At 42.5% G+C, this 6,767-nt stretch overlaps 1 long non-coding RNA gene across 1 annotated transcript; it reads left to right on the forward strand.

The window, feature by feature from the left end:
* Positions 1 to 625: 625 nt before the first annotated feature.
* Positions 626 to 6,164, forward strand: LOC138974058 (uncharacterized). Its single transcript, XR_011458281.1, has 3 exons — positions 626 to 791; positions 1,244 to 1,344; positions 4,738 to 6,164. It is a non-coding gene; the product is annotated as an uncharacterized lncRNA (long non-coding RNA).
* The last annotated feature ends 603 nt before the right edge of the window (positions 6,165 to 6,767 follow it).

Below are 6,767 nucleotides of genomic sequence, written 5' to 3' on the forward strand. Positions count from 1 at the left end.
TTACAAAACATTTTAAGAAATGAAATGTGTTACAAGTAACAGCCATGGGGGTGATAGCCTGTAGGTGGAATAATAATCTTCAATTGCCCAGAAATGATTGTTATCTGGTCAAGAAATGCAAAGCATTTTGATGTTTGTGACGATTAGTTACTCTTATCACGTTTGGTCCCTGATTTTGCTGTCCTTGTCTGCGTGGGCAGGTGTGCGTCCATGATGTCATTGCTATTGAAAACTAATCTGTACTGCAAGTAAATGTACCCGTACATGACGTACATGGCAGTTGTCAACCGGGGGCCAGCCATGACTGGGACTGATGTATCCACAGGCACTCGACACCAGGTGGGCGGGGCCAGTGGTTGGGGTGTGATTCCCTGCCTTACACCACCACAAAAGTGTAGTATCAGCAGACAAGACTGAGCAGAAACTTCTGCCCCCCCCCCCCCCCCCTCACCAATGACCACTCAGTGCCATGTGCCTGCAGCTGTATCATAAACACTTTGTGGACAATAGTTGTACCTCCTTAGAACAGATCTTGTGATGCTCCTCAGTCAGTCAGTGTTTGATGGATGCTAACTGGTATACTTGACATAGTGTTCATATGAAAGTTTTATGTGTTGCAGCTCATCCAGATCACAGGTACACAAAGGAGCTGGTTACAGTGATAACATAGGCACATGGAACTGCTTATGGACTACTTTAGAAAGTGAGCGGTTACAACCAAGACTCTTCCGTCAGGAAGGTCTGCGGAAGGGTGCTTGATCTGTTTCCTCGGACAGGCTTTTCAAGACTAGGTAGGTTAAACCACATGATTGGGCTTTAATTATGAATGCACTTCAAAATTCACTCTATTTCATTATCTTGTACAACCCCCCGCGGGTTAGGGGGAAGAATTTACCCGATGCCCCCCAGCATGTCGTAAGAGGCGACTAACGGATTCTGTTTCTCCTTTTACCCTTGTAAGTGTTTCTTGTATAGAATATAGTCAATGTTTGTAAAGATTTTAGTCAAGCAGTATGTAAGAAATGTTAAGTCCTTTGTACTGGAAACTTGCATTCTCCCAGTAAGGTAATATATTGTACTGCGTTGCAAGCCCCTGGAGCAATTTTTTGATTAGTGCTTTTGTGAACAAGAAACAATTAACAAATCTTCAATAGTACTGACCAAAGAAGAAGGTTTAATTGTGTGATCATGATTTGATACATATGCTTGACCCTGAAGATGTGTTTTATTTGTTTTGTTTCAGAACAAAGTTTGGTGAAGTAGAAGCTACCGCTGTAGGCTGGTGTAAGGCTGAAGAAGAACCTCTGACAAGTCAATTTTCAAGCAAACTGAGCACGAACCCAGGTACAAGACACAGAGCTCTCTTTCTATCGGTCTGTTATTCATAGAATGACACTAACAGTGACACAAGTAAATAATCTGTATCATTGTCTTGACCTCTAGAAATTTGGTAGAGAATAAGATGACTGATAGTATTATTTTGATTATTTCATGGTCATTACAGTGGCCTCCACCCCTGCCCCTTTTAAGACACCCCAATCTAAGACTCCTTCCTATTAATGACCCTGTTTTCGCAGACTTCTTGTTCATAACATCTGTAAATTCACTCCCATTTTAAGACTTGCTCCATTTGGACTTGGACTGGGTGGCCGAGTGGTAACGCAATTGCGCTCGGAAGCGAGAGGTTGCGAGTTCGACCCTGGGTCAGGGCGTTAGCAATTTTCTCCCACCTTCCCTAACCTAGGTGGTGGGTTCAAGTGCTAGTCTTTCGGATGAGACGAAAAACCGAGGTCCCTTCATGTACACTACATTGGGGTGTGCACGTTAAAGATCTCACGATTGACAAAAGGGTCTTTCCTGGCAAAATTGTATAGGCATAGATAAAAATGTCCACCAAAATACCCGTGTGACTTGGAATAATAGGCCGTGAAAAGTAGGATATGCGCTGAAATGGCTGCGATCTTCTGGCCGATGTGAATGCGTGATGTATTGTGTAAAAAAAATCCATCTCACACGGCATAAATAAATCCCTGCGCCTTGAATATGTGCACGATATAAATTGCATAAAATAAAAAGATAAAATAAATCCCTGCTCTTAGAACTGTACCCACGGAATACGCGCGATATAAACCTCATATTGATTGATTGATTTTAAGACCTGATTTTGCTTATTTTGGATTTCGAAAAAGAGAAAACAAATTCCCACTCTGTACAGAATTAAGCCAGGTTCATGATTTTTGTATGGACCAAGTTGAGAGATGGCATTTGTATAGGCCTGACCAGATCTGAGATGTTGAATCTAATTGGTTACGAAGAAAGCATTGTGTCATTATAGGCACACTACTTCTCGTCACCGTCTCAGTTCTGGCCAGGCTTTAAGATAGGATAAGCTCATCCCTCAACTTTGTCACATATGAACAATCGACACACTGACTCTTGCTGTTGTGAGTTGACATTTTTTGATGAATTTATTTCTGGAAAAGGCACCATGCAGTGCTGTTTCAGGGGTGGGACTTTTCCGCGGATTTCCGCGGACACAACTTACGAATTCTGCTGGAGTAATCTATTTTTCCGCGTCACATTTCATTACAATATCTATGACTTGTTGACTGAATGATTTGGAGTGACGTGGAGATGAAACAGAACACTGGAGGCTTGAGAGTTAAATTGTGCTGACTGAAAACTCCTGATAACTAATAGTAATTTTGAGGGGGGGGGGGGGGGGGGGGAGGTTGGGGAGTGTGGAGAATGTCTTTTTTGTCAGATTGCACAGATTTTAATGTACCATTTAACCAAAATTTGGGGTAACATGCCCCCGAACCCCCTGGAAAAAAAGGGATTTCCTCCTTTTTCATCACAAGAGAGTCCCACCCCTGTGTTTACAGAATTCCTTGTTTAAAACTATCACTGTGCACAGAGGGAAGGGGGGGGGGGTGTATTTGACCACCCCTGCGTTTACAGAATTCCTTGTTTAAAACTATCACTATGCACAGGAAGGAGGGGGGGGGGGGGGGGTGTATTTGACCACCCCTGTGTGTTTACAGAATTCCTTGTTTAAAACTATCACTGTGCACAGAGGGAAGGGGGGGGGTGTATTTGACCACCCCTGTGTTTACAGAATTCCTTGTTTAAAACTATCACTGTGCACAGAGGGAAGGGGGGGGGGGGTGTATTTGACCACCCCTGTGTTTACAGAATTCCTTGTTTAAAACTATCACTGTTCACAGAGGGAAGGGGGGGGTGTATTTGACCACCCCTGTGTTTACAGAATTCCTTGTTTAAAACTATCACTGTGCACAGAGAGAAGGGGGGGGGGGGGTGGATTTGACCACCCCTGTGTTTACAGCAGAATTCCTTGTTTAAAACTATCACTGTGCACAGAGGGAAGGGGGGGGGGGTGTATTTGACCACCCCTGTGTTTACAGAATTCCTTGTTTAAAACTATCACTGTGCACAGAGGGAAAGGGGGGGGGGGTGTATTTGACCACCCCTGTGTTTACAGAATTCCTTGTTTAAAACTATCACTGTGCACAGAGGGAAGGGGGGGGGGTGTATTTGACCACCCCTGTGTTTACAGAATTCCTTGTTTAAAACTATCACTGTGCACAGAGGGAAGGGGGGGATGTATTTGACCACCCCTGTGTTTACAGAATTCCTTGTTTAAAACTATCACTGTGCACAGAGGGAAGGGGGGGGGGGGGGGGGGGGGGTGTATTTGACCACCCCTGTGTTTACAGAATTCCTTGTTTAAAAACTATCACTGTGCACAGAGGGAAGGGGGGGGGGGTGTATTTGACCACCCCTGTGTTTACAGAATTCCTTGTTTAAAACTATCACTGTGCACAGAGGGAAAGGGGGGGGTGTATTTGACCACCCCTGTGTTTACAGAATTCCTTGTTTAAAACTATCACTGTGCACAGAGGGGAGGGGGGGGGGGGGGGGGTGTATGTGACCAAGTGAAGTGCATTGCTACATAATAAAATGAGCAAATCCGTCCCGTGAAGAAAACTTCTGCTTACTTAATTGTCAGATTTGCCAAGGCGTGTACATGAAATAAGATTATCATTCTAAATGCTGAATCAACATTCTGACTGTTTCCTATGAAACCAGGCTTGATTTTTGGTATGAATCCAAGTTAAGGGATAGCATGTGTAAAAGCAGAATTGTGTACAGAGGCAGCTTTGTGTTATTAAAGGCCGGCTGCTTTTCGTGAACACAGTTTGGCTCACATCTCACATCACCTGCCAGGCTTTTTAAAAAAAAAATGTTTTACCATGGGATAAGACTATCCCTCCATTTAAGCACATACCAGCAATAAACACAGTGGTTACTTGTGATGAACTAGTGGCAAGACAAATGATTTAAGCATCACATAACCTTCCTAAGTGAAGTCAAGTTATGTGTCTGTGCCAGTGTGTGTGTGCATGTGTGTGTGTCAGCATAGAATGTTGAGGACAGTTCGATGGTAAATAACCCTGACAATTTTAGCCTATGATTGTGCCTACATTGTGGCAGGATTGGATGTGGATCTTCAAAAGCCTAAGTTAACAAAAAAGTATGTAAAAGTACATTTTGAATAGTAGTTTTTTTCTCAGAGGGAAGATATCACAAGATATGATCGTTCCACTGCATGTATGCCACATAACTAAAACAAAAATTAAATGTTATTTTAATCGTCTTTTGGGTAAAACAAATACACCATCAATATATTATAATAATGATCTTGCTTGTTTACAGATGGACAACAGCTACTGCCAGGACCAGGTTACGCATAAAGAAAACAGTCAACACTTGGCTGGTGCTGCAGCTTCTTTGATGTCTATTTTTTTTTTTTTTTAAAGACAGACAGCTACCAGCTCATTCAAGACCATAGCCCCATCTTACTCACGCAGAACAGACAGCCATCTTTCGCCTTTGCACAGAACACTGCTGTCTGAAGGTACACATCAAAAGGATAGGTTTTGCACCTACAGCGTGCGACTGTGGCTAGGGTAGGAAGAACAGACTCTGCAACACGTTCTGAGAGGGTGGCCTTTTCTTGCCACCCGTACCCCTGTGCAACAAGACTTGGCCAGAGAGCACACATCCAAATGCAAACACTGAACACTGAAGAGGAAGAAGAAGAAGAAGGTGCCCACACAGAAGGACATAAATCTACTTTAAGGCACACAAGTTTACAGCAGTTTATTGAATTGTAGCAGATTATAGGGAGAAAATGAACAAGCTAAATAGGCTGTACAGTACTTCACTTGAACAATGTATAAAGTTCCCTGTATTAAGAACATTTACAGATCACAAGACATTGTGTTTTCTTTTGTTTACAATACAAATGTTTCATAATAAAAAGATGTGCACTAGGCAAGATCCTTAAAATGTAAAACTAGTAGTGTGACAATTTTGAATTGTTCAGAGATGGTTTTTCTTCAGTGGTAAATGTTTTAGCTTTTTTTATAAGATCCCGTTAGTGAAGCATACTATAAAACCTTGACCTTCCAAACTGTGTTAGCACCCTGGGCTGCGATCATTGTGTTGAGCTACTTAAAGGCACAGTGCAGCTTACAGCCTTCGTTTTGCGTTTTTGTTGCAGCTGAGTGCATTTACAGTTCAAAAATCCTCCTATGGTAGTAAAACTACCCAACGACGACATCTGTGAAGCTCGACAGTTTCTTGTTCACGCGAGTGCATAAATTAACCTAGTTATTACGTGGTGTTTGGTCGGAGTTCGATTCAACTGAGTGATTCCGGCCTCCATTTTGTTTTATACAAACTCATGATGATGTCTGACATAGTTTGCTAGTGACGTGTCTTTTTGTGCATGATGTGGTGATCTACCTGATCTAAATTTAGATCCAAAAATAGGTCAAGACCAGCCGGGTCCGAGTACGAAATTGATTCGTAAAAAAATCGCAGTTCTTGACTCTTTGGGTGCAAGTCAATGAAACTTGGTAGTTCTTCTAATAGATAGCTGCCTGAGGTATGACTAAAAGCCCCAGGGGCTCCGTGCACCTGAATTTGACAAGTTCAGTACCTTCAGCAAGCGCAAGTACAGTAGAGAAGCGCTTGACACACTGAAAAAGGCCTACTACGAGCAAAAGAAAAAGAATCAGTGATGCATGTGCTTTTGATGTAATCTTCTTTGACATTATGATGACTACAAAAACTGACTGATGTGTTTTGTTTGTGAATGATGGATATATCAGGCATGGGAATTGTCCGCCGAACGGCGGATTCCGCGCGAATTTTTTTTTGTTCCGCCGAAAATGCAAAGTGTCCGCCGAAAAAATAAAGGGGGGAGGCACACAAAAAAAGCACCGGTTACTTTGGCCTTTGCGCAAAAGCCCGCGAAAACTGTCCGTACTTTGTTCACGCACTGCTACCGCCCGCCTCAGTTATTGAACTTTTATGTCTTGAAAGTAAACCAGATTGCACAGATTGTGTTACAAGTTACATTTTCCTGTTTGTCTCAAGAAGATCAATTTTTTTACAAATTTAACCATATAATACATGTATATATTTTTTTCTTCAAAAAAGCAAAAATTGGTACATTTTTGTACTAAAAAATCTGATTCTAAAAACAGAATTTAATGGCAAACTTGGAGCTCAGATGACACCAGATTGCACCATCTGGGTTCTTTGGAGAAATTTTTTTCCGGGGGGGCATGCCCCCGGACCCCCCTAGTAAGGCTAGGCGCTTCGCGCCGTCGACTTGATGCTTCGCGTCTTCAGTTATAATTTCCGCCTTTTATACAATTTTCAATTCCCATGCC

The sequence above is a fragment of the Littorina saxatilis genome, linkage group LG8 (assembly GCF_037325665.1).
Source record: "Littorina saxatilis isolate snail1 linkage group LG8, US_GU_Lsax_2.0, whole genome shotgun sequence".
In the NCBI taxonomy this organism is placed as follows: Eukaryota; Metazoa; Mollusca; class Gastropoda; order Littorinimorpha; family Littorinidae; genus Littorina; species Littorina saxatilis.